Source organism: Varanus komodoensis, unplaced genomic scaffold (genome assembly GCF_004798865.1).
Source record: "Varanus komodoensis strain SLA01 unplaced genomic scaffold, ASM479886v1 scaffold38, whole genome shotgun sequence".
Lineage (NCBI taxonomy): Eukaryota > Metazoa > Chordata > Lepidosauria > Squamata > Varanidae > Varanus > Varanus komodoensis.
This window is the reverse complement of record NW_025335909.1, coordinates 640,313-663,071: the sequence shown is the minus strand read 5'-3', so window position 1 is coordinate 663,071 and position 22,759 is coordinate 640,313.

Genomic DNA, 22,759 nt, shown 5'->3' with positions numbered 1-22,759 from the left:
GGCGCGCCCTGGCGGAGGGCGGCTCCCCCAGGGCAGGACCGCGGGGCCGGGGCCGGATCCGGGTCCGCCGCGCCGCCGGAGCAGCGGGGCCGGGCGTTCCGCGCCTCCCCCGGCAGGACCGGCACGGTGGGTAGCCTGCTGGCCGGCGAACTGGCCGGCGCCACGGGTCCCCCCAGCGGGACAATCAGAGGCGAAGGCGGGCGCCCGGCCGTGCCCCGCGCGGTGCCTTTTGGACAGAGAAAAAATCGGGCGTGTCGTGGGTGCATGTGGTGCGAAAAAGGTTTAAGCCCCGCGCCCCCCAAGATCGTCACGTCCAGAGGCGAGAGGCTTGCAATGTGAAATAATAAAAAGGCCCAGGAATGTCCTCCTACGGCCGGTTAACGGGAGGAAAAAAGGCCTACAGTTCCCAGCATGCCCCAGCCAAGAGGCTGGGGCATGCTGGGAATTGTAGGCCTTTTTTTTGCTGTCGAAGCATTGCGTAGGATCGTGGCTTAAGTGCACCCTTGGGCGCTCCTGGTTACTTGTGCACCGTGCTTGATTCCACGTGGTGGGAGGGTGGGGGGGGTCAAAGTCCCTTTAGGAAAAGGGAGAAACAGGCTGCAATCCAGTGTGGGTCAGTGGGTGCAAGAGTGTGGGGCTGGGACTCAGGCAGTTGGGTCTTTTTCCCACTCAGCCACCAAGCTCACGGGCTGATTTGGGGCCAGTCCCAGATTCTCAGCCCAGCCTCCCTCACAGGGTTGTTGTGAGGATAAACTGGAGAGGAGGAGAATCATGTCAGCTGCCTTGAGTTCTTTGAAAGGAAAGCATGTGGAAGGTATGTTTATTAAATAAAATGTATGTGTCAACTGAGAGTCATGTTTTTAATCTATCTTAAAGCTTGCTTGGAGAAAGCGTTCATGGGGCTACCGCAGGGAAGGCCCAATCCTGAACTGTCATGCTCAAATTCTCATGGGGGCACCCGGGAAGTCAAGCTCAGATACCAGGTAGTGTCATATGGGGAGAGGTGGCCCTTCCATGAATTATTGAGTCCTGAGCCTTGTGGGGCTTCATAGAGTAAAACCTGAATTTTGAAACTCTATGTGAACCTATGAAGCCTCCTCATAGTGCAGTTCTACACATGTCCATCATTATCATCATCAGTGTCTTCATCATCATCTTAGGGCACATTTCCATGCATGTTTGGACAGAGGAAAGACCTACTCAGCCAACTAAGACACAACACCTTTCTGAAGAAAGACTGAAGGCAATTAAGCATAAAACTAAAGCATACAACGTGGAAAAGAAAGCTCCAGTAAATTCCCTGGGTTTGTTCTCAGATAAGCAGGCTTGCGACCTAAAATAAAATAGAGCAGATTTGTAAAAGTGGAATAGGTAGGACTGAACACAGTAGAGTGAACTGGTAAGCATGCAATTAACATGAGAATAAACCCCACTGAACTTAGGTTGACTTATCTCTAAACAGATATGCATAGATTGTCTTCTCATTCAGACTACTATATAACACTACTATATTTTACACATCGAGGGCTGTAAAATAAAAAATAGCATCAAAACCCACCTTGTCCCCCGCCCCTTCATACACAAGGCAGGATCTTGCAATCCCATTTGAAAATTTCTAACTTTTCCTGTGTCCATGTCTGTGCTTGAATTGGGCCCATGGACCAGGAGTGTTGCTTTGGTTTTATGAATATCATGTGTGCAACTTTCCTTTGGATTCAGATGCCATTCTTTTATTTAATGCTTTGTAACATTATGGCCACTAATTTACAGCATGGCATTATTTAAAAAAAATTGTCATTTTTTTCTTTTGTATCAATTTGACTGTAAGTCTGCCAACAGGGCTTGTATTGTTTGTAATTCGCACAACATCTAGGCAACCTTAGGTGTGCTATTATTCCTCTTAAATCTGTTTGCAATTAATTTATTTTTAAATGTATTTACCTAATACTAGTGTAGAGGGCATTTTAAGCTGTTCAGGCATATTGTATTTTTCATCAGAACACAGTGAAATGAAGCTATGGGGTAGACTATAGGGGAAAGAATGTGAATTCAAATAATAAGGAAATGTGATTTACCACAACATGGATAGCAGAGATTCCAGAGTTTCTTTGGAGTTGATGCCTTTAGTATTTAAAATCTGACAATTGCTTGGTAGCTTGGAAGTGGTGCCCTCTGCTGGATTCATTTTAGTCAATTCAGATTCAAATAGACCAAGAAAAAATAATGGAATTACATTTTGTTATATGCTGTCAAATCATCTCTGACTTATGGTGACCCTATGAAGGAAGGTCCTCCAGGATAGCCTGTCCTTGACTGACCTGCTCAGTTCTTGCAACTCTAACCCTACCCTGGTGGACACCCCTAACCCTAATACAGGGCTCAAATTCCATTAAAAATAGGGTGATGTTGAAAAAGCCTTCCTTGAGTACCTTTTTCTGCACAGCTCATCATTTCTGCCCATTCTAACCACATTCCAGCCATCAAAATCATACCAGGACACCTCATTTTTCTAACCCTAACCTGGTGCACAACCTTAACCCTAACACAGGGGTAAAATACCATTGGAAAATACAGCGATTTTGAAAAAGCCTTCCTTGAATACCTGCTTTCTTTTAAGGATTTGAGCCATCTCATATGTGGTTTTCCCCTTATTGTTCTCCCTTTGACATTCTCTAGCATTACTGTCTTCATGGAGTCTTGCCCATTCATGACGTGCATGAAGTACAACAGCCCTGGTTTTGTCACTTTTGCTTACAGGGAAAGTTCAGGCTTGATTTGATCTAGGAATCAGTTGTTCCTATTCTGTTGGTCCAGGTTATTTTCAAAACTCTCCACCAGCACCCCATTTTGAGCACCTCAGTTTTTTTCTTGCCAGCTTTCTTCACTGTCCAGCTTTCACACCCAAACACAGGGATCAGGAGTACATGACTTTGATGATCTCTTCTATTTTTTCATTGCTGCCCTTCCAAGTCTCAGCCTTCTTCTAATTTTTGGATGTATTCTCTATTTGAATTGATGATAGAGCCAAGCTACACAAATCTTTCACGATTTGAATTCCTTCATCGCTGACCTTAAAGATCTGTAATTCTTCTGTAGTCATGATTTTTGTTTCCTTAACATACTCTGCAGTCCTGCTTTTGAAATATCTTCTTTCACTTTGATCAGGAGTCTTTTCGGTTCATTCCTGCTTTCTTCCAGGGATGTGGTAGCATCTGTCTAGCAGTTGCTTCCTGTCTACTATAGAGATCACGCATTTCTATCCGAATCAGGAATGGCCTTTTGTGGCCCACAACTTCTTGGTTTCTGATCCCCACACCATATGCTCACACACTGACTTTGTTTCCTACTTTTGCATTCCCATCACCTTGTTTATCAGCATGTCTTGTTTTGGTGTGTTATCAACTTTCTCTTGGACACTTCAGTAAAGGTTGTCCGTTTCTTCTTCAGCATCTCTTCGGGGACGGCTGGAGGGAGATCTGAGTGTGGAGTTCTTTTCTGACCTTGGCACTGATGATTTGAACAATGCTGTGGCCATCTGCATGCTATCAGGGAGCCAAAGGCTCTTTTTACTCTTGTGTATATCACTGCCAAACTCAAATGCTTTGGCCACCTAATGAGAAGGAAGGACTCCCTGGAGAAGAGCCTGATGCTGGGAACAATTGACGGCAAAGGAAGACGGGGACGACAGGGGATGAGGTGGCTGGATGGGGTCACTGAAGCAGTTGGCGTGAGCTTAGGTGAACTCCGGGGGATGGTGGAGGACAGGAAGGCGACACGACTTCGCAACTAGCAACAACAACAACATGGCACCCCTCATTCTATAATCTACCCTTGTGCCTTCTCTGGAAACTGCAACTAGTACAAACTATGGCTAGTAGGTTGGTCCCTGGGTCATCAAGAAAGGTCTTTCCGATACTAAAGTCTCCGCACTGGCTGCCAATACATTTCTGGATGCAGTACAAGGTGTTGGTAATTACCTTTAAAACTCTTCATGGCTCAGGTCCAAAATACCTTCAGGAGCACCTTTGCCTATATGTTCCACCTTTCCCACTAAGACCCTCTGGGAATAATCTTCTGAAGCTTACCTGTGTAAGATTAATGTCTACAACCCAGACACAGTGGTTGCTCCTAAACTATGGAATGACCTGCCAGGAGATTGCTACCTTTAAGAGGAAATAAAAGATATTTCACTTTCAACAGGCATTCCCAGATTAGACTTATTTAATATCCTTATTTTTCATTGAAATAACTATGGATTATAATCTCTTGTAAACAGCCCAGAACCTATGGCAAAAGGACAGTATATAAAAATCAAAATAATAAATAATCTGTACTGATTTGAAGAGACTGTATGCTGTTCAATGTAAACATATGTACTTGCATTTTCTTCTTTTCTGTATAGATTAGAAGTAGTAGAAGAGAGCTTTTTTCAAATATATAACTTTCTGATGGGACATGTTTCATTTTATTTAATCTAGGTGATATCTGCTCACAAGACTGTGAAAAGTTGGCTCCTGCAGCTATTAGAACTGAGACCATATTAATACATAGATTTGTAAATTACAATGTCAAGAAATGTTTTATTAACTGTAATCAAATAATTTCTTATTAAATATGAGAAACTGAATCGCAACCTTTCACTTTGTTTCAGATGTTTCAATAAACATCTTCTGCAACTTTGATTTTGTAACTAGTTGTAATCTGAAAACAGTTTCAGATTCTACTGGCCACAGTCCCTATTAAACTGTAGATTTAAAGCTTTTCTTACTATTGGATTGAAAGATGCAATCTTTCAAGTAGCTTTGGATACATTCTTTAGTCTCAATTATTTCTAGGAATAGTTAACTTTTATACAGAAGCAAAAAAGCAAGGAAATGAGGGGGGGGGGCTTGAATATTTTTGTACTCAGGTACCTAAAGTCGACACCATATTGGAAAGTGTAGTTTTTCAAACACTAACCCTAAGCTGGGCCTAACGCCAGCCCTAACCCTCATAAGGGGCTGAGATACACATGCCACAATAGGAATTTCAAAATGTCTACTTCCAGGAGAGTTTTCTGCACAGCTCATTCTTTCTGCCCTTCCTGAACATCCTGCAGGCCGCTACACAATTATGGGAAGCGTAGTTTTTCTGACCCTAATCCTAAACTGGGCCTTAGCTCTAACCCAAACAGGGTGCTGACACAACAGGAATTTCCAAACTGTCCACTTCCACTTTTTCTGCACAGTTCATTCTTTCTGACCTTCCAGAACACTCTGCTCATCCTTGGAATACCTGTTCCTTCACCTACCTGCCAGTCTAATGAACGCTTTTGCAGATGTCCACTTTAGCACCACCCTGAAAATCAATGGATACAGAATTGAACATATTTCAAATACATAAAAAGCAGCAGAGTATACCTTCCCAAATGTTTTATGTAAGGAATGATATTAGGGCAGTTTGAGGTTACCTTAATATGAAGTTGGACCTTGTTCTAAAGGGGAAGAATTCTAAGATACATATCAGAGGTTGTTCCTCTTCTTTCCCCTGCTGAATAGGATTGGAGTCCAAAGCACCATACTCCTGTTCAGCTTAAGTTAATCTTACATACATTTACTCCCAGGTAAATGTGCACTGGATTGCAGCTTCAGTTTCATTTAAAACATTTCTTTTATTATTAGATTTATATCTCACTTTTTTCCAGCAAACTCAAAGCATTTCATTTTAGTATTGATGATCCTATTTCATTGATTTCACTAGGTCTTAGACATGATTAAACTTACTGGACTGGGGTGTATTGTTCTTGCTTAAGCGCTTGGTGGAACATTGAAGCATAGTAAATAGTTTTGCATAATATTTGGAGATTTCTTTGAAGCCATCCATAAATGACCGAATTTTTCCCCAGCCTGGATCCCTCCAGATGTTTGAGACTCTGTTTCCCATCCCGGCCAAAGGTCTTGGGAGAGAATCCCCTCTATCCACTTGCAAAGGGCATAGATTATGAATTCAGTCCAAAGAAAACTAAACTTAAATTGTTGATTTCAATGTCTGCCTACAAAGTTGTTTATTGCATTCCTTTGCTGTCTTTCTCAAGTTTACCCAAGGCAGCTTACAAACATTTTGGACAATAATACAAATAAGTACTATTAAAATGGTATGTGTGTGTTTAAAGGGATATTTAATCCTTTTATTCCATTAAGCAATGCTAGCTTGCACCACAAGATGGCATTAAAACCTCAGGAATTATTCTGCACACCTGGGAGTTGGGAAATCATATTTGCCTTTCTGTGTTGCCCCTAACCTTCCCTTGCTTTAGTTGCTCCACTTAGTTGTAACTAATGGACTCAGCCTTTGTGGCCCTGGTCATATCTTCTAATGTTGAGTGGAGAGTAAAGGAAGACAAATCATTGCATCTCATAGAGTGACTTTTTCCTTCCTTTGTGAAAATTTGGGGAATTGAACAGCATCGCCACTACAGACATTATTAACACTGGTCCTGGCATTTGGGAGTGTTTCTAGCGGTTTTGCAGGGGATCGGCATTAAACAATGGAGGTATATGTGTTACCCCTTATCACCAAGTCGATAGTTGCTAGTCCAAATATATAGCAGACGATGGAATAATCCCTGCATATCATTCAGTATATGTCAGCATCTGATAAACCTCCCTGAGGGATGTGCTGGACTACAATTCCCATCAACCCAGAGTATTGTGGGAATGTTGTGCTCTGTCATAATGGAACCATGAGTACTATTTTGTAACTGTGTGGCAGTTGTGGAAATGATGCCACTAAAGCAGTGGATGGGGAACCTCCGGCCTTTGGGGTCTTTGGAGTGGGAGGGGCTTCTAGCAGACACTCGGGCCTTGGGGTGGCGTTCTAGGAAGAAATCTGGCCTCTGGGGCCAAAATAGTTCCCCATCCCAGTGAAAAGCAAACAAAGCTGATGCACGAATGCACGTTGGAACCAGGGGAAGGGGAAGGGTGCTGAGAAAAGGGAAACTGAATTTTTAAAAAATGCCTGCATGTAGGGAAAATAGCAGGTATGGGGAAATCTAGCTTAGTTTCCCATTAGGAATGGTTTTCTATGGGAGGAAAGGCTGTACAAGTTGGAACTGCCACAAATCTTCCTAATGGGAGGACCGAAATAATCCCTATTCATTCGTATTTTAATGTTTAACAGTCGCTTTTTTATTTAATTTATTTTTATTGCTTGTATGTTATTTATTATATTGTTCTAGATCCATTGTATTTTGATTTTAATGATTGTAAGCTGTCCTGGGATGCTGTGCGTAAGGGACGGCACATAAAAATAAATAAATGAATGAATTTTCAAGGTTCCTAATTAGGCCATTTCCGTTCCCCTCCCGCATTGTCATTGTCACTTTTTCCCGGTCGGTCCACCCACGCTGCTTGGATCCACACTAATATGCAACATTTTGTGACAACTGGGCATCCTCAGTCCTCACTGGACTGGGATTTTAGGGGAGGTGGGGTGGGGGTTAGCTCCCCGAGTTCTTTAAAACGAGAGAGATTTTGTAGTTCTGCAATCTCACAGGTTTTGCTGAACATGCTAAAAACTCCTGCACTGGCCCCAGTTTGGCTACAATTCTGTTGGCACATGACACCATAGTTTGCTGTTGGAGGGAATGATCCATAAGGGATTAATAACTTAAATTGATTAAAATGTGTCTACACCAGATTAATTGGACAGCTATTTAAAGTTTTATTATATACAAAAAAATGACAGATAACAAATAGCATTTTAGAAGAGTTATTCTTGTCCCACACAGCAACAATTTGTCTCTTCTGAAATGATGTGTGTCCAAAACCCCCAAAGAAATACGACTTTTGCTTCAAAATGCTTGGGTCTGTTTTCTTAATTATGCACAAATTTAGGGAATCAGTCACCCATTAAAATATCTTCCATCAACAGCCATAAAATGTATATCATTTCTGAAGGCACTCCATCCTGTGCGTACTCACCTCCGATAAACTCACACACAAGTTTTCCACTTCATCCGCTCCCTGTGGGAATGCTAAATAGCTAATAAATATTTTCAGTGCTGATAGAGGTGCTCTGAAAATCCCGATCTAAATTCCGAGTATCCATCACTTTTTATGGGACACCTACATCAAGTTGTCATCACACTGTTGTCCTTTGGGCTTCCACGGGAGGTGGTTGAAGCCCCACTGGTGAGGGTGTTCAAGGATAGGCTAGACATTCTCATGGTAGGCATGTCATGAGTGGAGCCGGCTGGAGCCAGGGGTCTGACTGGATGGCTCAGGAGACCCCTTCTGACGCGCTCTGTTTCTATGTTTCTGTTTCTATGTTTAACAGACTCTGTGTCCTTTGACTAGTTTAGCATAGCTTAAAGCAGCTATACTTGAGCCAAGGCACTTCCTGCTTCTAGAATGGAGAATAAACCACGTAAATGCTGGGAAAAGCACCACACTATCTGTGATTTTGGGCAAGGCCCATGGCTATCTGGGGACCTCAGGGCAGGTGGCTTTGGCTCCCAGGGCTGCGGTTCCCCACCTTTGCTCTGTGTCTTGACACCACATCTCAGCGTCTATTTTTGAAATAAGCAACCTTTTCAAAGTCCTGGTCTTGACCTGGCGAGCACCTTGCCATGATTTGGGATCAGATTGTTGCCTGCAAACTTATGAGCCCACCCAGGCTCGGAGGCCGGCCTAAGAGTCTGACTGTCCAGTCCACCATTAAGAAAAGCTGGGCTAATGGATTCCAGGAATAGGGCCTTTTCAGTGGTGGTCCCACATCTTTGAAATGCCGTCAGATAACTTCATGTGGCTCCCTCGCTTCAGAGTTTTAGGTGAGTCCAAAAAACCTTTCTATTTGCCTGGCCTGTAAGCAACTTCTGGTTTTGATCTGTATAATCCCCTCTGCTGGTTTTTTTTAAATAGTGCTCTTGGATTGTTTTTACTTTTTAATGTTCTCTCCCCATGGATGAAGCTGTCACATCTATATGTTCACCCAGTCTGGAAATACCTTGAGTCGGATCTCCAACGAACGAAACAAGCGAGCGTGATAAACTTTTACAACTTGCTGTATGGCCTACGCTTCTAATTTCACTGGAAGAAAGCACAGTTTCATGCCTCCCCCCTGCATTGTCTACGGGGCCGTGGGGCTATTCAGAGTTCTGCCTCTGCATTCCTGCTACCCCAGAACTGGGATGCCCAGCACAGAGTTCCCCCTTGCCCCCATTATAGCCCATAAAGAAAGAATTGCGCCGGTTGCTTCCCAAAGGCTTAAAGCAGCATGCAGAGCAGGGGCAGGGAAGGGAGGAGGCAGGAACCGACAGCTGGACATATCCAAATGGATGCTCGACCCTCCTTCCCTTCCCTGCTGTGGTACTGCATCTAGAAAACCAAGAGCGACTGTCTAGATGAAACGGAGAGCAGCAGAGAGTGGGGTACCTTGCCTCCTGTCCTGCAGAGGATGCGTGTAAGCTTCCATGTTCTCATGCCCCTGGGTGGGGGTCATGGGAATTGCACCTGGATTTTCTGTAGTTGAAAAAACCCTGGGGAATTTGGTTGCTTCTCTTCAGTGTGCACATATTGACATTCTAATCTTGCAAAACGGTGTGTGTGTGTGTGTGTGTGTGTGTGTGTGTGTGTGTGTGTGTGTGTGTAATTCATATATAGGGCAGGTAGTGGTGATGGCCACCAATTTTAAAAAGGGATTGGACAGATTCATGGAGGAGGAGGCTATCTGTAACTACTAGTCTCACTGGCCATGTGCTACCTCCTTTCCCAGATGTGGCATGCCTGTGTACCCCAGTTGCTGAGGAGGAGGGGGTCTTGCACCCATCCTGCTGGAGGGATCCTGCAGGCAGCTCGTGTGCCAGACTAGATGGACTTTGGTTCGGATCCATAATGGCTTTTCTTATGCTCATATATACCTCCATTAAGCTCCAGGTAGCCTTTTGAACTTCTTATTACAATCCCAAGTTAGGAAAACCCCTTTTGGGAAAGTAGAAACAGTGTTGATATTTATCACCACAAGCTTCATTGCAACATGGTGTCTGGGATTAATTTTTTCTCCCTCTTCCTTTAAAAAACAAAACACGTTTTTGAATTGCAGATAATCAAACATATTCATGCCCCAAGCAAAACCAGCCACATTTCTGGCTTTTGGCCAGTCTTGGCTTGGGCGTGAAATTTCTTGGCATTTTTCATTCATTTGAAGAAAACTCCTCTTTTCTCTGCTGAAAATTCCATCGCCACCCAGCAAAATGAGCTTTACAGCAACCTGGGCTGATTTATGCAGCCTGTAATTAATGTAGGGGGCCCACTGCTACAGGGCTCACGCTGGGTTTCACTCATGATCTGCCCGATTTACGACCATTAAACTGGAAAATGCCCCACCTCACACTGCTGTGTGCTGAATTGAGCTGCTCTGCTCGTCTTGGACTTTGGGGCACAAGTCCCAGCCTCTCCCAATACCTCCCAAAGGAAGAGAAGGCAGATAAAAATTCTGTACCACTGGGGTGGCAGGAAACATGCTGCATCAGGAGGGTGTGACTTAGTGTCCTGCAACTGCAGAAGGTCAGACCTAATGGCCTTCCGGCCCCTTTCAACTCTACCATTCTATGATTCTAGGATCCGGGATGGACAACCACATACAGGGGCTGGCACACATTAGCCCCCTAACATTCTTGTTCTTTAATTCAAAAATCAGTTCAATCAACCCACAGTGCAATCCTATGCATGTCTCCTTGGACGTCCCATTGAGTTCGATGGGACTTACTCCCACTGAGTTCTATGGGACTTACTCCCATTTAAGGGTGGCAGCCGTATCTGAAAACAACTATGAAACCATCCAACGTGCTACCATCTGCTTTATGCAGAAGATTTCCAAGTCCTGGGCAGAAGACCCTTTCTATTGCCAGCTACCCTGATTTGACCAACAGATTAATCCATACAAACTTGTGTGATGAATTCCCTTTTTCTTGTGTTACAGTGCTTTAAAGCCACTCCCGTCATGGCACCATACAACTCTATACATTCCCACTGAGACAGCACCATTGAGTTCACTTAAGTGCCAGGAAAATGACTAAATCTGTATTACTGCAATACTCCCGTTAAGCCAACTGAAAGGTTTTCAAGATCTCTCCACATCTTTCCATCAAGCAAGAAAAGTGGAGATATTGAAAACTTCCCCATTTCCAGTGATCTTCCAGTTGGCTCAGTAAAGGTATTACCCATTTTGGAAATCTTGTGATGGCCGATGCTGCTTCCCAGGTAAGCATGGCAGAGCAAGCATCCACAACTCTTTCAGCCAATGGTGGAATTCCATTTCCGACAAGTTCTCAGGCGTCCTGTAGCTGGCAAGGCTCAATGCAAGTGGAAGCAAAAGCAGCAGTGCTCCGGTATTTTAACTGAAGCTCTTACTGTTTGGAAATAAGCTTAAGGAGAGGCATTTCAACCCTTTATAATTTGGGGGTGGAGAGACCCTGCAAAGCTGGGAAACCACCAAATGAACCCATGTGATTCCTTGGCTCTGTGGTTCCCATCTGGGGAACTCTGGAGGGCCAGATTTGTGGCCCCCAGGCCTCGGGTTCTGCACCCCTGGGGTACAGAATTTCAGCCTTACAGTGGGATTCTCTACATGTCTTTTCTGGCTCATTTCCTGGTGAGTCGTACATGTAACATGTAGCTTTCCCTTCAGACTGAGCTGGATGAACATCGTCTGGTTTACTCTGCCGGACAAATCCTTCATGCACCACAAAACTATTGTGCATTTCACATCATGTGTGAAGTGACAGATGACTGGCTCATGGTTTTAAAAAAGAGAGAGAGAATAAGAGGGTGAGCATCATACTCCTTCAATATTCTGAGTGTGAAGAAAGGGCATCACAAATACAGCAAAAGAAGCATGAAAACTTTGAAAACTTTGTTTTTAGTAAAAGTTTGCTTTTAGGATGAAGCTTTTGGATTCTCATCATGGGAGAATCTGTCCTTCAACTAAATTGGGAGAACAAAACAACCTTCGGTTTAATTACATGTCTGCAAGTTTTTCTCCAGAAAACTATTAATATGGGGCAGGGTCTATGGAAACTAGTAAAAAAAACCAAACAAACCCTGCTTCCATTGGCTGAGTCAGGCCATATCATCATCCTCATGAAAAACCCTGAGTATGAAAGATGCTCCATTTTTCCTCTGTCTGGTTTTCTGTTCATCATACCATCATCATCATCATCATCGTCGTCATCGTCATCATCATCATTATTATTATTATTACATTTCTATGCCGCCCCTTGCCGAAACCTCCATTTGGTTCTAAGATGACACTGGCTGGTTCAGACCACGGGTCCATCTAATGCATAATGCATTCTTATTCCAATAGCAGAAGCAGATAACTCCAGGAATACTCCAAACAAACACTGAAAATATAACAGCCTTTAGGAAGACTCAGGGCTTACAAGGTGGGTAGAAAACCTGGTAGATAAATTTAAGTCTCACTGAGTTCTTTGGCAGTTCATTACTCCTAGATAAATAGGTATTTGATTGCAGCCTTAAGGATCCAGGGTGATGTCCTATGTGCTAAGTGGGGGACGGAGAAGAGACTTGCACCCACCATTCTTGCCCCAGTACCTATAGACATGTAGTCAAGAATCTGTACCCATTCCCTTTCTAACTAACCCGGAGAAGCAAATTTACTGCAAGCCACATTGTCCTGTGTGCTGATGAATGCTGAGCACTGCTTTAACAATGCCACTGTGGAACAAACTGCCGTAACCTGCAGAGCCCAAGGGACACATCATGCCTGTAATTTTACTTAATTACTGGCAAATGCTTTCAGTTAGCAACTGGAGCTGGACAAGCTGTGTAGACCCAACACCTGTAATTCAATTGCACTCAAGACTGCTCTTAGGAAGCATCTTAAATGCTTTGACATTTGGTACCTTATCTTATCAGCCCTGTACCTCAGGGACATCATGACTAGGAAAGACTCCCCGGAGAAGACAATCTTGCTAGGGAAAGTCGAAGGCAGAAGAAGAGGAGGAAGACCAGGTAAGAGATGGATTGACTCCATAAAGGAAGCAGCCGCCATGAGCTGCAAGATCTGGGCAGGGCTTTCAAGGACAAGACATTTGAAGGCCTTCCTTCAAAGGGTGTCCTCAGCTGGAGAGGACTTGATGACACGTAACAACAATTCCTTATCTTGCTGCTATTTTCCTGTAACTCAGAAAACAGAGAGACGTTCCTGAAACGATAAAGAATGGTATTTGGGATGATCTACTGTGGTGTTGAAGCGTGGCAGCATGGTGTTACATTTCAGGAGCACCAGACAGTCGAGAGTCCCACCTGAGGTTGGCTGGGGTGCAGAGGGGATCAAGTTGAACAAAGAAGAGAGAGAGCCTTCTAGGACACAAAGAGCCACCACACCGTTTTGTCTCCTGCACCTGGGAAGCACAATGGAGGGTGTGCTTCCCAGGTGCAGAGGGTGCCAAGCTGAGAACTAACAAGAACTTGGGTGGTTGCTGAGGCTGAAAGTGAAGCTCGAATTCTACCCCTGACCAACCCATTCTGGGTCCCTGCAGAACTCAGCTTGGAGTGACTGAATCCTGTCAAGTCACATCAATGGCACAGTCAGAGACTTCGCTGCTCGACACCAAGATGAAGAAGCGACCACTCAAGAATGAAGACCTTAGCAACTCCCGTTGACGACATTATAACACAGTATCCCTTTTAGGGTGGCCATCTATATTAGAGAGGATAGTCCTCCATTTTGAAGGGCCATCGGATGACAGTGCCCAGTTTGTCTTCTGTTGGAAGGATTATCCAGTCCAAATTCCACTGAAGCTCGGAAAGGGAGAGCAGGAAGACGACAGACCTTGGCATTGCCCATCCACTGTGAGCCGTGCTTGGCCAGCGGACTGAAGAGTCATACCCTCGTCATCTTCCTACAGTCTTCCTTGCTACGGACCGCCCTCCTATGTAAATGACAATCATGCTTTCTAAATCGGCAAGTGATATCTTTCAAGAGGCACATCCCATTCTTATGCAAACCGCTGCCCCCTTTTTTGGCACTGTGTTAGTGACCACCCGAATTCCTGGCCTCTTCCTCATCGCACCTCAACAAAAATAGGGCCACTGATTTATCCGGGAACCTCAAGGAGCTGAGCCTGACGACTTGAGTGGGTGAAGCAATGTGTTGTCTTGCTCCTGAGCGAACCACAATGCCTTTTTTTTTCTTTTTCTTCTGTGCCAAATATAGAACAAGGATGCCTCTTCTTTGGCATCAGCTATTGAGAGACGAGAAAAACCACCTTGCACGTTTTACCGCTTCCCTCAGCAAACCCAGAGTAGATGAGAGCTTTTTATGTTGGCTGTCAAAGCCTCACTGGCCCATGAGACAGGCAAAGGGTTCCTCAGCCAGTCGAACTGCTTCTAACCGCAATAAGATTATAGCCTTCTCAATTTGATTATGATGTAAGTGGGAGATTATTATGGATTTAAGTTATTGTAGTATAGCTTTTATGATTCTTAGTGTGCTATTACTCTGATAGTACTAGAATTGTCAGCGGAATGGAAGTTGCTGGATAAAAATTGTAGCAATATTCTCTTTTTCCTTGAGAAAATGTCCTTGCTCTGCAATTTAGGAGTGTTTTATTGCCCTGGGGGCCTTAAATGAGAGTCAATTCTTCTTTCTTTCTGTGTCCCTCTATGTACCCCTTGCACCATGTGCACGATTATTCCAGGAGCATTTTTTACACCTTCCTTCTCCTTTAAGTTGTGGCTTTCCTGCTCCTCCTCCTTTGGATTGTGCTTATTCTTCACTGGTTGGAGCTGTAGCGTGCAACTTCAGTTGCTAACTTCTGGGAGCACCAGAGAATTGGTCTTGCCTGCCTTTTTTTCCTTCAGCATCCTATAAGCACAATTCTTTTAGCTATTCTAATTTTCCCAGCAAGGATTCATCAAGGAGTTGGTGAGTTGATGCTCTCGGTATTCAGGATAGCAACTCCCATAAGGCCCATCCAACATAATCGGGATGATAGGTCTCGATACTGAAAACATCTGGAAATCACCAGGTTGCCTTCAATCCCTTGATTCCAGGCCTTGCTGTTTGTGAAGTAGAGGGTGCTCTGATAAAACTGTGTTCCCACCCACAGAGTCCTTTTTGAACCAATTCTGTCTTTCCTGCACAGTTGGCCTCTAGTTTCTCTCCTACCCTCACAAAGCAAGAAAAGGAAATGTAGTTTTATCTGCTCTTTCATCCAACGCTGCCCCAAATTTAGGTGGAACTTTTTAGGGGTTCTGACCCACTGCTTTGGTCACTGTTGTGTGCAACCCAATTCTGTGTTTCTGTTTTCATCATCCGCAGAAGAACCACCTAGCTAGATCATCCTCAAATAGCTTCCATATAGGCTGAAATGCCTGATCCTGCCTAATATTGGAAACTAAGCAAGTTCAGCCCTGGTTAGAATCTGGATGGGGGGCTTGATTCCCACATTGAGCAGGAGGCTGGACCCAGTGGCCTTGTCGGCCCCTTCCAACTATATGTTTCTATGAAAAGGTTACCCAGCTCAACATTTGGTTCCCACCATGGCCAACTCGATGCCCGATGGAGTTGTCCACAAGCAGGACATGAATGTACCATGTTCTCCAGGAAATGGCATTGAGAGGAATACTGCTCTAATCAAACAAACAAGAGGAAATTGCTCACCTCAAAAACGGACCGTGCTTAGCATGAATTTTGCACATGGCAATTTATATGGGCAGACATAAGTTTAACTTCCATTATTATAACTGAAATAGAAACCCAGTACATACTTAAAGAGAAATGCGAAGAGCCAGAGTGATAGAAGGTCAGAAGGTTGGACTGGGCCTGGTGGTATCTGGGTTCTAGCCCCCACTCAGCCCTGAGGCCAACAAGGTGGCTTTGGGCCAGTCCCTGGCTCTCAGCTTGGCCCACTACGCAGGGTTGTTGTAAGAATAGAGAGGAGTCAGACCATGTCTTGGGTTCCTTAAAAGAGGGGAAAAGATAGGATATAAATGGAATAATAAAGACTCTCAGCTTAGTATGGAAGGATGTGACCAAGTGACTTTTGTTACCAGCCTGTATATTTCTTGTTCCGGTGATTTTATAAATTGCATCATTCTGTAATTTTCAAACCAGATTTTGACATTACAGCCTTTCTGTAAAAGAGGACACCTAGCTAACCCCCCTACAATACTGGGAGAACTATTTTTGCCTGTGCCCCTCACCTGTGGATTCATTTCTCTCTTCTCAGGGTTATTGTCACACCTGCTAATTCAGCTGCATCCCCCTGGGAGACATTACGTCACGGCCCCTGCCAAGTCCTGCCTGTCGAAAACGAGCAAGATGACAAAAAAGCCTCTCTCCCCCTCCCTCCCAGCTCGCACTTATTTATTTATTTCGGGGTGGGGAAAGAAAGACTGGCATTTCCACCTGGCGGAACCTTAAGAGTTTTGAGGTTGCTTCACTGCCTTTTGCTTCATTTTTTAATTTCACGAACCTCCCGGGGCTGCCGTGGAATTGGCGTCAGCGTCAGAAGTGTAAATATGGCTTGGTGGGGCCGGCTGGCGCTCAGGCAGCAAATCTTGGCCACGCACATATTCGTTACTCAACTCATGTTTGCTCGTGGCAACTCCCCCAACAATGTGGTCCCGGTTTTTTAAATTAAAAAACACACACATCTGGACTAGTTCCAGCTCCCCTGAGAGAACACATCTGGAGCAGCCCTTCAGACCCCTCCTTTGTCGCTGGTATGTCTCCTCAATCTGCAAATAATAGAAGAGTTTCACAGTGTCTAAGAATGAGAAGGGCTGGGAACAAGCAACATCTCCGGATGGGAAATGGAGAGCCAGTATGGAGGGCGTGTTGGACTGGGACGCGGGGGATCCGGGTTCGAGCCCATGTGGCCAGGGACTCATAGGGTGACTCTGGGTCAGTAATGAACTCTTAGTCTAACTGACCTCACAGGGTTGTTGTGAGGCTGAAATGAAGGATTGTGGGCTCTCCTTGGAGGAAATTTTGTTGCAATATAGGCTGGATATCACATACCCATAAGGACAAACCAGCTGGTTGAGTGTAAGCTTCTGATTCTAACTTAGCAAGCCAATGGTTAGGGAAAGCATCACTTAAGCCTGCACTTAAGCTAGGTTCAGGCCATTTCTACAAGCTGGTAGTCACACGCATGTGCGTGCACAAGTGTGACAACCAGACTGCTGCATGAACATGTGAACAACAGCTCAGATATCGACAGCTCAGAAGAGAGGGGAGCTGAATGGGAAACTACATCCAGGAGAACTGTAGACAGGAAGCCCTGGGCCAGTGGGCAGTTCCCATTCTGGACAGGCTTAGCAGATGCCAGCCAATGCCTTTCTCAGGTACTGGGCCTCACCAGCTTGATGGAGATCAGCAGGATTGGTCCCAAAGAAATTGCCCCAGTGTGCAGTTTTGGTAATTTACTGATTCAGGTGGGCGAGCACAGCCTTTACAATAGTTCTGAGGGGAGCTTGGACCTGGCAGTCTTCAGTGGCCTCTCTTCCAAGCTTGGGCCACCTGCTTTCCACCAGCTCCACCTGCAAATGCTCTACGCACTCCAGTTTCCTGGTTTGTTGTTCCATGCAGATGACTCGAGCCAGAGCCTGGTTTAGATCTAGATATTTAAACATCATTTTAATTGTTAAAATATATGATCTGGCCAGGGCAACTTCTTCCTTCTCTTTCCTCCTCCTATATTCTTTATTTACTTATTTTATACTGTTAATTTTAATTTTATATTATTGTATCTCAGTGTATTTTTTGTATTTTTGTATTTATTGGTCATTTATTATGTTCTATTGTATTTCAATGTATCTTATTGTGTTGTAAGCCGCCCCGAGGCTTCGGCAAGGGGCGGCATAGAAATGTAATAATAATAATAATAATAATAATAATAATAATAATAATAATAATAGACGCTTTTAATGGACTTCTAAAAGGATGGCCATGTGTCCTGCTTACCAAAGAACAGTTCTCTCTTCAAAGCCTCCCTCTGTTTGAAGAGCGATCAGTCCAAGTCTGGCTGAGAACTAGAGAACCAGAAAGGGCAGACAGGGGTTCAAGATTTGCCCATCCGTGGTTAGCAGCTCCACGACAGTGCACACAGCAGACGCAAGGCAGGTCGTCCTGATATTCTTCTTCAGCATGGAGAGATGGATCGTCCTTCTATGTAAAGGAACATGATGCCTACATGTACATCTCTGCATATAAATCAATGCAAGCCAGGTACCTGGGTGCTTCTGTACCTCTAAGAATAATGTCTAAAACACTCTTCCCCAATTTGGCACCTTCCAGATATGTTGGATTATAATCCCCATCTTCCCCTGACATTCATGAGAATGACTCACTCTGCCCCTGTCCAGTCTGCTGGTTGTAGGAAAGGGCACCACATCCAAGAGTCACCAGCATGATTCACAAGCGTTTCAGGAAGCTGCTAGAGAAAGGAGGCCTCCTTTGGAAAATGAAGTTTTGCTCAAATGAGGAAAACAAAACCTAGCACCAGTTTGCACACGGGAGGTGCAAGCAGACCTGAAAAGCTGCAAAGAAGCATTTGGAGGAGCATATCATTAACAGCATGAAGAACAACATGAAACGCTCTTTCAATATGTCCGAAGCAGGAAACCCGTTTGGAAGAGGGACAATGGGAAGGCGATGGAGTAAGAGCAGGACCAAGAGCAAATTACAAAGACGCTGAATGGGGCCATTTTGTCTGTCTTCCCTGCAGAAGGTTTAGGACAGACTCTGTGCCTGAAGTGATCATTGATGGCAACAGAAGATGAAGTTTTCAACGTTACTGGCAATCGGAAACCTCATAAAGCAGTGGACTGAGATCTCCCCCCCTCCCACCGCCCCCGAGTTCTTCCAGAATGCCGAAGTGAAATTGCTGATCTTCCAACAAAAATATTTAACATGCCCCTAAGATCTTCCTCTGCACCAGAGAACTGGAGAATGGCCGGTGCAGCACTATAATTTTCAAAAGGAGTGATGAGTGAAGTGGCCAGCTCTGCTGATAGCATAACATAGTTTAGGGAGATTAAACCCCAAAGGGAAGGTGAGGGGATCCAAAAGGAACTCTCCAAACTATGAGAATGGACATCAAAATGCTGTTCAGTATAAACATCAGTAAAATGTTGCATGTTGGGGCAGAAAATCCCAGCTTCACATATACGTTGATGGATTTCAGCTGGACATGACAGGCCAAAGGAAGAAACCTCAGGTATGGGGGCCAGCGCAATGCAAATATGAACCCCACTGTAAACCCCAAAAAAGCAATTCCTATGTTAGGCATATTCAGGAAAGGAAGGAAAACCGAAGTTGCCAATATCATCCCATCTTATGCAAATTTATAATATGGCCACACTTAGAATGCTCTGTGGATTGTTCTGGTCACTGTGCCAAAGGGGGGGTAGAGGTGAAACGGGGTTGTTTAGAAAGAGCGAGGAGCTATAATGACTCCTCTATGAGGAAAGGAAATCTGGACCTGTTTAGCTTTGAGAAAAGGTGAGTGAGGGAAGCCACGATAGGGGCATCCCAAATCGTGCATCCCGTGGAGAGAGTGGATAGGGAGACATTTCTTCTTCTTCTCTCACGAGATCAGAACCCAGTGGGGTCATCACCTGAAAGTGATTGGTGGGAAATTCAGGACAGATCCAAGGAAGCACTTCTTCACCCTGTGCATAGTGAAATGATAGAACAGAAGAACATAAAGGCCACGCTGGATCAGACCAAAGATCCATCTAGCCCTGGAATGAGCAACCGCAAAACATCATGGTGGCCACCGAGTTGGATGACTTTGAAAGGGGATTGGACACGGGCATGGAGAAGAATGCACTCAGTGGCCACTAGTCCGGGCAGCTCTTTGCTACCACCATGCCAAACGCCGATGCCATTTCTGGGAAACACGACCTAGGACGACGCTTAGGCCCATGCCCTTCCGGGGGTTCCTGCAACCAGCTGGTGGGCTGCAATGTGGACAGAAAGCTGGACCAGATGGACCTTTGGTTTGCTCCAGCAGGACTCTTCTGTTGCTGCCCTAAAGGGAGGACCAGGCCACCAGGCTGGGCCAGGGCAGCTCAGAATGAGTTAGACTGAACCAATGGGAACCACTGGGTTCCCACAATGACTAGTGCCTGATGCTGGAAACACCGCTGCCCAGCAGAGGGGAGTGAATGTTTCCATCCACCCATTGCTTTAGTCACATGCCCCCTGGCAAAACTGAATGCATGAAGCCACCTTCCCAAATTCCCCCCCCCCCTTTTTTTTTTTTTTTTTTGGGTGGACCACATTTTTGAGTTCAGGTTTGGCACGAAACCTGAATTGATTAACACAAAGTTTCCTGGCTCCGGTCTTTGATTCCTGCACTGCCCACAGCCCTGGTTGGTTGCCCAGACTGTGCATGAAGCGGAAAGCAGAGAAAGGCACTTGTACACGTGAGATAAAAGCTACCAATGTAGAAGCAACCGCAGTGCAGGGCAACAGGCTGGCATTTAGGGTGCAGCATGGAGATAGCCTCGGGGGTGGGGGGTAAAGAGAAGGCCATTGTCTGCAGACCTGCTCAGAGCCAGCTGGGTTGTCCAAGAGAAACACCCTAAAGCTGCTGCCAGGTAGGATGTCCAAACTAGCAAACTCAGCCTGGGTTCAGGGTCAGTCCCAGGGCAAATTATGGGGCAAATAACTTTGGTCAGCAAAGTTAGAGAGCAGGCAAAGTTCGGAAGGGCGACCGGTCGAGAAGGCAGATGACAAGCACGGACAAAGCATGATCCTGGGGGGCAAGCAGGGATAGAAGCAGTCGGCTGCCGGAGAGACCGACTCACAGGAGAAATGAGGTCAAGAAAACTCAGCGGCAAGACGAAGCAGAAAGGTTGCTTCAGCCGCCCTTAACTGAGCACTTACATAGTGAAGTGTCTCAGCCCACACCCTGGTACAGCTGCAGGCCATTAGTCCAGAGTTCTGCGCTTCCCTGCTTCCAAGAATTCCCTTGTTCATGAGTAGACCTTTACTTTCAGGAAGCCTGGTTGCTGTGGATCAGAAGCCTTAGCCTCCAGGAGATGGTCTGTGCCTGCCCTTCCAGATGTTCAGCCTCTTCCCACCTGTGCAGATGTTCAGCCTCTTCCTCAGACTCTACCAAGTAGGCATGGTCCACCTCTGTGTCTCTTTTCTACAGGTGTGTGAGATCTGCTCACTACAACTGGGCGGCCTCATGGTTTCTTTAGGCTCTGTGATTTCAGGGTCCTTCTTTGAAGACACATCCTGGCTAGAGGCTTTGTCAGCCATGACCCATTCCAATTCTCCATGTGTGTGTATCAGATTGCAAGTTTCATTTGTTCCCCTGTGTGGCATGAAAATTCATTTGTGTTTCCATGTGCACTTTTCCCAAATGCATGCCTTGCCTATGCACATGATATTTCCCCATTGATGAAAGCCCATTTGGGTGAGCTTTTCAAATTTCTGCATTGTCCAAAGTTGTGTCTTTTTATGTATGAATCACCAGGCAAGTTTGGAAATGAGCAGATCCGAGACTACAAGGAGCATTTAAGTCTGCATTTGGTCCCAACAGTGGGGGCTAGCTAAATTCTGGTCAAAAATAAAATGACATGAATTTCTCATGCATCCCCGTTTATAAGGTGTTCTAGGAATGAGCATTATCTCACACCTTAGGGGAGCCCCACCACTTGTTTCAATTTTGAGAAGTTAATTAGAAATTTTACTCTAATTAACTTGTAATTAGAATCTTTTCATCTTCTTGTATTTCTATGAAAATTAAAGTGATTGTTCAGACAATGTGAATTATAATATGTAATTTAGAGCAGGTAATGTTTCACTTGGTGCTCCAATTTTTCTCTAGATATTGAACAGAGCTTAAATCCCCAGCTGTCCTTTCAAACAGGGTGGGCAACCTATGATCCCCCTGGAATTGTTGAATTCTCATCAGCCTCCACTGGCATGTCCAGTGGTCAAGGCTGATGAGAATGGTGGTCTACGATAACAGGAGCAGTGCCGTTTTTCATCTCTGCTTCCAGTGTAGGGTTATTCCCCCAATAAACATGGCTAAGCATGTTGACTCAGAAATAATTCCCATGGAGTTCAGTGGGATTTACTCTCTAGTAAGTCTGCTTAGTATTTCTGTGTCTTACCAGGGCAATCCATGGTGATTTAACTGGTCTCTCTCTTCCAATTAATGTGCTTAGAATTGCAGCATGTGCAGATATTAATATCATTACATTACGTTTATATCCCACCTTTTTTCCTCTTTCAAGGAACCTAGGATGGCTTGCAGAGTCCTCCCCCTACCCATTTTTATCCTCACAACAACAACCTTGTGAGGTAGATTAGGCTGAGAGTCACGGACTGGCTCAAAGTTGCCCAGTGAGCAAGGAGGGACTAGAACCCGGATGACCTGAGTCCCAGCCCAGTACTCTAACCACTGCACCAAATCTGCATATATTTGCATATAAAAGAAACACCGGTGCCGTAAAGACATATCCTCCAACCTGGTACCCTCCTGATGTTTCAGACCTCAACTCCCATCAGTCCCAGCCAGCACTGCCAATGATCAAGCATGATGAAAGTCGTACTCCACAGCGTTCTGAGAGCACCAAGGTGGGGAAGGCTATGATACAGAAAAGCACCCGCTTTGCTTTTTGGTGATGTGCCCACAGGTCAGAGCAAACTCCATCGTCAAAGGGGCCTTTCGTTGGCTCGGTGTTGCAAGCTGTCTTCTGTCTGGACCAGCAAAAGACCGTGT